The sequence below is a fragment of the Carassius auratus genome, chromosome 40 (genome assembly GCF_003368295.1).
Source record: "Carassius auratus strain Wakin chromosome 40, ASM336829v1, whole genome shotgun sequence".
NCBI classification, from domain to species: domain Eukaryota; kingdom Metazoa; phylum Chordata; class Actinopteri; order Cypriniformes; family Cyprinidae; genus Carassius; species Carassius auratus.
Genome location: NC_039282.1, coordinates 9,736,917 through 9,743,958, shown reverse-complemented (window position 1 = coordinate 9,743,958; position 7,042 = coordinate 9,736,917).

The window sequence follows — 7,042 nt, the reverse complement described above, 5'->3', positions numbered from 1 at the left end:
GCCTTGACTGCCTGTCACTATGCCAGTGTGCTAATCTACAGCCAGCAACCCTCCTATCCTGTCCTGCCTTGCCAGCCAGCAACTCAAGGGTGTGAAGATGCCAACAGTATGCTCCGCTGAAGACAAATCAGCCTCAGACTCTCATAAAACACCCAGAGGTCATGACCTCTTCACCTTTTCAACCCATCACTCCCCTTTCCTACAGCCCTGCCTCCCACCATGCCTACCTGATGGCCCACTCAGGCACAAACAAACAAGAGGAAAGACATCTCCAAACAAGGTAACTGTCTCATCTGAGCTCACCGTACAGAGAAAACTATTTGCATGCCCACCCTCGGTTTCAACTCTCCAGACGCAGCAGGAGGAATATGAAAGTCTGTAGTCTGTGAGTAAAGCAGCCGAGATATCTCGCCAAACGTACAGTGAGGAACTGCTGAAGTACAGTGGAGCAGCACCTCATTCAACTAATGGCCCTGGAACAACAGGAGGGCCAGCAGCAAAAATGGGTTTGTCTGGCATTCGGCATTCTAACCAGTTTCTTAGCTTTTGTTGTCTGCTGAAAATGAGAATATTTTCTTTTCAGAGCAGCATGCAGTGTTTTCTTTTTCTCTGTGTGAGGTGGTTTGTTCGTTCACTTCAACTTTTTTTCCTTTCAAATGGAAATGGTTTTGAAAGTCTTGGTTTTGAGCGACCAGTGTCATCATCTAACAATCATTCTCTTTTATCAGTACACAGTAGTTTGCTTTTTGCAGTATCAGAGCCAAGATGAGTAGAACATGACTAGAAATCCAAAAAGCACCTACTTTTGGAGGTCGGCATTTGCTAAAAATACAGAGATGATGGCAGAAACACTACCAGCTCACTGTTTGTGCCTGATATAGCCACAGCCGATCCAGATAATCCACTCCCTGAAATAAACTGCCCCATTAAAATAAAATGTTGCCCATATATCTAATTGAAAATGCTGAATAATTTGGAGGGGATCCCAAGTAGGATAAGAGGCTGGTGCAAAATGAGATTATTAGCAGTGTGATATGCTATAATTTATTCACAACCTCATAAAACAAAATATCCTCAAAGAAACTCAGAAGCATGCTTATTGTTTATATTAATGTCATAAACATAAATTACTACCTTACATTTCTATTTAAAACCATTGCTTTGGTGGTAATGACTAACATCAGTATGGCAAATAATCTATTTATAAATCTCCTTAACTGTTATAACTATCACTGGTAGTACAGGTTTAAAATGGCACTGTGCACATGTATCTGGACTAGTCGAGAACATCACGTATTTATACGCTCGTGCTCAGTCCCGCGCTTGGCCCTAAATCCCGACAGCGCCTGCTGACGTGAGGCATGCTGGGGTGAGTGCGTTTTGCCTATTCATTAGCCATTCATTTCGTCTGTCTGACACCTCTCCAACATAAAACCGTACGGCGGAGGTAAAATATCTCTCTCCTGGCGAAAATAAAGCTTTGTCTCCCTCCTGATCTATAGGATATAAAATAAACCATGGCTTTGATGGTGGCTTTACCTTATGCAGGGCTTGCTTTTTGTGCACACAAAGCCAATGAAGATGAATGAGGAGGGATTGTCGGGGCCTTGTCTCCCGTGCTCCTTTAGGATCACCCCCCTTTTCTTGTGCTCACTGCAGACTCTCGGAGAAGTTAGTCAGGCAGCTTATTGATCCATGACTGTCGATTGCCATGAGAAGGGATGTGTCCGGTCTGTTCATATTTTTTGTTTCTAAACTTGGATTAGCCTGCATCGATTAGCGCCGTTTAGATGTTTGTCAATTTAAACTCTAGGGTGTAGGCATTCTTTGTGTTTTACGCGGTTTGTTATATTTTCTAATAGTCGCACTTATGTTCTTCATCTCTTCTGCACGTTACATAAAAACATTGTCACTTGAAAACGTTCGTAGATAAACGAGCGCTTCAGATCACTATTCCAGTGTAGTTTAAGCGGATCTTTCTTTTTACTTTCACATTTTATCAGAGGCAAAGGGACACTTACACTCAGTGATATTAACGCATGTTGATTATTGCAGATTTTGATGTCCGCCGTTGTCTTTTATTAGCATCTTTATCGTTTTCTGGTAGGCTGACCCCAGCAAAGCACCTCAAAATGAACCATACCTCGCGCACACCATAGGCTATTAAACGCGTTAATCTGGGGTCACTTTCATTAATCAAATATTAACCAAAGCCGTGATCTTTTTTTATTCAATTAAATATAACTTTAAGCGCCTGGAAGATGTTTTGCCTATTTTCGTAGCTATTAAAATACTGAGTTAGGGTTGTAAAAAAGTCATTCTTGGTTTACAAAAATAAAATAAATAAATAAAAATATGATGCTTTTATTCTGCCCCCGGCTGTTGATATCAGCAGCAGACAGGACTGTACTCGTGCATGCTCTTGGTGCAGAAATCTGCTCCTGTTTAGTAGCTATCTGCTGCTTTTCAGCCCCGCAGCCCGTCCCCTGAGCATTGTCCATGCACTGCGCGATAATATCTCAAAGGGAGTGGTTATCACCACACATTATATTATAATCATTAGTGATCCTGGCCCTTTCACCCGCACTGCAGAATAAGCGCTGGGAACCATTAATCTAAACTAGAGCGACCACTCTCAAAGACTGCTCGTTTCCATTCGTGCCCAGCGGGGAATAATAATCATTTCTTGTCACTGCTCTTTGGTTGGCTGTCGCATGGATATTCTTATGGTTTTTGTTGATGTTTACCTGCATCAAGAACGGTTATCTTTTGTATAAGATGATATAAAGGTATTGAAATGTCGATTAGGCGTATATATCGCTTTCCATTGGGGAAAAATAAATTGCATCGTGGTGGTGTGTCATCATCGCGATGATTTCTTGCTTTCCTTCCTAACGCAGTAGCAAATTTTTCATCTCAGATGTAAACTAAATGTTATGTTATTGTAGCCTAACACTCGTTGTGCCAAATATAGGTGATCTGATTCATTAATAATCACATTTGTGGAAGCCATGCTTGTTCTGATTTAGTCGTCTGGTATATTTACATTTGAATGTAAAAGACTGTTAATCCTTGGTCTGGGATGCGAGGCCTAAGAGCTCGTCGTTCTGTGTTTGATTATCGGGTTTAGGGGAGAAATAACAGCTGTTCCAGTGATGGGACTACGAGATCTATAACATCAATCAATGATCACTTGCCAGTCTTCGGTAGAGTTGGAAAGTCATGAAAATGTTGCTGGTCAGTAGCTATTGAAGCTATAATGTTCGGTATTATGGATTATTTTCGCTTTTTACGCGAACAGGAGCGTTTCATTTGACGTGGTTACACCAAATGAACTGATAATTATTCCTGAACTCTTTATTTACCCACAAGTCATCAGTTTTAGATTAGTTGAGTTAGTCTGCGATTTAGAGTTCATATTTTTGGTTGAAGGCTGCTGTAAGAAATATAATTGCAGAGGCCTTGCTTCAGTCGTCCCCGACCCCTAATCGGTTTGGACATGCCGTGGGTCCTGGTTCGGTCGCTGCACATCACCTCGCTGCACTGCAGAGCCGAAAAGATTGACACAACGCGGTCCTGGAGCGCCACACGCCTATTGTCCACACTGCGAAAATAAAGACATTCTCTTGAAAGCAAAGCAAGACACATGCTTCATTGCAGTCATATTTAAATTCTTACTTCAACACCCCACCCCCTCTCACACGCACATACGCGCGCGCGCCCACACCTCATGGTAGGGGTATGATTCTGACAATCAAATTGGTAAGGTTTGTTAGTATGCTTGCCATGTCAGGACTTTTGATGTTTTCACTGTTTGACTTCTGACTTCAGAAGAAATTAAGAAACGGATATTTTATTTTGTCAACATCAACTTTATTATTTTCGGGTGTTGGGGGGGGGGGGGGGGTTGGTTGGTCATGCATGAAAAATAAACATATTGATTTTGGAGAATAAAAATTACAATAAATAAATAAATAACAGATAATATGCTATAAATATTACCATATTCATATAATTTGTTTTCCAATATATAACGTCATAATGTAAATATAAGCAGATCTGGTCTCCCTATACACTACCCTGCCAGGTGTTTTTTTTTTTTTTTTTTTTTTTTTTTTTAAACCACGCTAGCATGTTACCAACAATCATTCCACATATCATGAATAAAACGCGTAAACAAACAGGCAGCGGTGCAGAGCGATATGGAGGGGATGCCCGAGGCACAGAGCCCCCCCTTTAATCGGGCTCCTGGCTGTCCCGGTGCACCAGCTGATCAAAGCCCAAGTAAGGGGTAATATTTCTCACTTTATTGCCGGAGTCACAGCGTGTCTGTACTGCCGGCGATCACACACTCTGCCCACAGTAACTCGGTTAATGTATCGTAGCTCTATAGGATGACTAAATGCGAAAAATACACTAAAACACTCACTCTCTCAATATTAAAAACAAGGCATTTGCTTTAAATTACTTCGAATTGCATTTAGGCCTAATTTCTTTATGCCTGTAGTCCAATTATAAAACGAACTATTAAACTACTTTTAGGAATTAAGCATCCAGCCTTTATGTCAACAAACAAACAAACGAAACGAGATAAGCTAAAAATACAATAAAAAAGGTCCTACTGATTAAAAAATAAAATAATAAATAAATAAATATACTAATAATTAGGCCTACTTAATTTTTCTTTTAAAATATTTATTTACATATCACCTGCCACACCACAGTGATCATGACGTGAACAACAGAAATGTTTGTCAAGACGTTTTGCCTTTTTCAAATGAATCGTTTCATAATGCACTTGGCTGAGATTTGACCTGCAACACAGTTTATATCTTGCTATATTCCTGATAATTTGTATCATATCTATTAACCACTAACGAAACATGAACGGGTTGATTCAATCGCTCGCTTTTTATGTTTCTTATTCTAAAACGATTCTACAATAAGAGCATGCGTAATGAAGCGAGTGCAGTTTGACAGGCATTTGGTCTCCCAGCGGTGAGAAATTTTTCGATCGATAGCTCCCTCTAGCACTGCCCCATCTCCAAACTCGCCGTTTTTTCCATTCGGTCAGAAGTCCACCTGACGATGCAACTAGGCTAATTGAAAGCTTTTTTCCCATCATGGATGAGTCAGCGTGTTAAATTATCATTTCGCTAACGAAATGGATACATTTGTAATTATAATCTTGTATCTAAATATTACAGAAACTTCCCTAGTAGAATAGACATGAAATATAGAAGTTTAATGTTTTCAGAAGTTCCACCCAAAGTGGAAAGCAGATTTGTTCATAAAACTTGAATATGAGATTTTTTTTTTTTTATAAACGAACGAAGGTCACTTTTAGGTTATTATCAAAAATTACATTTATGCAGTTTAGAATTAAAGTATTTGCGAATGATTTTAACTGTTAACATGTAATAATAATAATCACTTGTGAGAAAATTATTATTATTATTATTATTTCAGTAATACAAATAAGTTTTATCTTCTAATAATGTGATAATATGCATATACATGTGGCCGAAATAAACTGAAATGTGGTGGTGTAAAGAAAAATATATCCACGGAATTTTTGTCCCATCTAAATGAAAAGATTACTGTAGAATGTTCGTTTTGTTTTTATTTTTTACGTTTGTCTCTCAATTCGCATCATTGCAGTCGAAATATCCAGTGGATTTGCATGCTCTTCAAACTGGGAGAAAAGACTAGTTTAAAAAAGAGAAAAGAGAAGGATGGGTGCATATAGGCGAATGCAAAGATGGAGTGTGTTCATCTTTTATCTGTTATTCTTCGTGAAACAACACATGTCATCCAAGGGTCCCACAGTCAAAGAGGAGCGCTCCCCAGACGCTAATCGGCAGCTGTTTCTGTGTGTTGTAGGCCCTTTGCTTCCATGGCGTGAACCAGCCCCACTGTGCCGTTACATGAGAAGTGGCCCATATGCACAAAGTTGCGTGGTATTGATTCCAGATTCCAGACTGGAACGTTTGCACAATATACGCTGACAGAATGTAAATAGCTAAGATTGTGAGGTTGAGGTGCGTGTGTGTGTGTGTGTGTCTGTGTGTGTGAGAGAGAGAGATAGAGAGAGAGTTGGAATAACCGAGTCAATTTATCGTGGTGAATGGTGTCAGTGTCACACAAGAAGGCAAAGGTTCAAGAGGGTTGAAATGAGATTAGGATCCGGTACGTGTCCTTTAATGATATTGAAATATTACACTGATACAGATATTCGCTGTGAAATTTTCAAATTAGGTTAATGTGCATACAGAAAAAAAAAAAAAAAAAAAAAAAAAAAAAACATTTCATATTAGAAAATAATTATTGTACAGAAAAATATAGCAATAATATTACACATTGAACACATTTTTAATATTATAAAACATACAAAATAAGGTGGGTTATTGAAAGATTTAACGAAATTATTGTCCATCTAAACAAGGAAACAAACCCATTCAATCTGAAATTGTTCTAAATTCAGTATAGCCCTACCCTATTTTTATTTGCAGTGAAATGTATCTATTAGCCACATGTACTTGAAGAACACAATGTATATTGCTTAAAATCAGAAGAACGGACTTAACAGATGTACTACAACACCATAAGGTGTTTGGGCCATTAGAGGCTGATGAGGTGATCTAACATCCTGTAAAGTTTAGAGCCTTCTTGTCTTTCACTTTCTCTCGTTTAACAAAGGACCAAAGGAGGGTGTAGTTCTTACGTGTCTTTGCGTTGACCGAATGACGAAATTTAAAAGATTAAACAAATTGTCTGCGTAAATTTCTTGAATTGAATATAAAGAACATCTTCAAAAGTTGTTTTTTAAAGCTTCTTTAACTTGCATTATTGTTTAAAATAGAATGGCTATACATTTTATCTAATATCTATAGAAGAAATGAACTCTTCGCATTAAAGTTCTCGCCATGGACAAGTGAACGTCTTATACATCAAAATACGTCATTATTTTATGGCATATTTCGTGAAGGTTTCAGGAAACATTCTATAAGTTGTCTTACATGTCAGATACAAAAGGTAAATC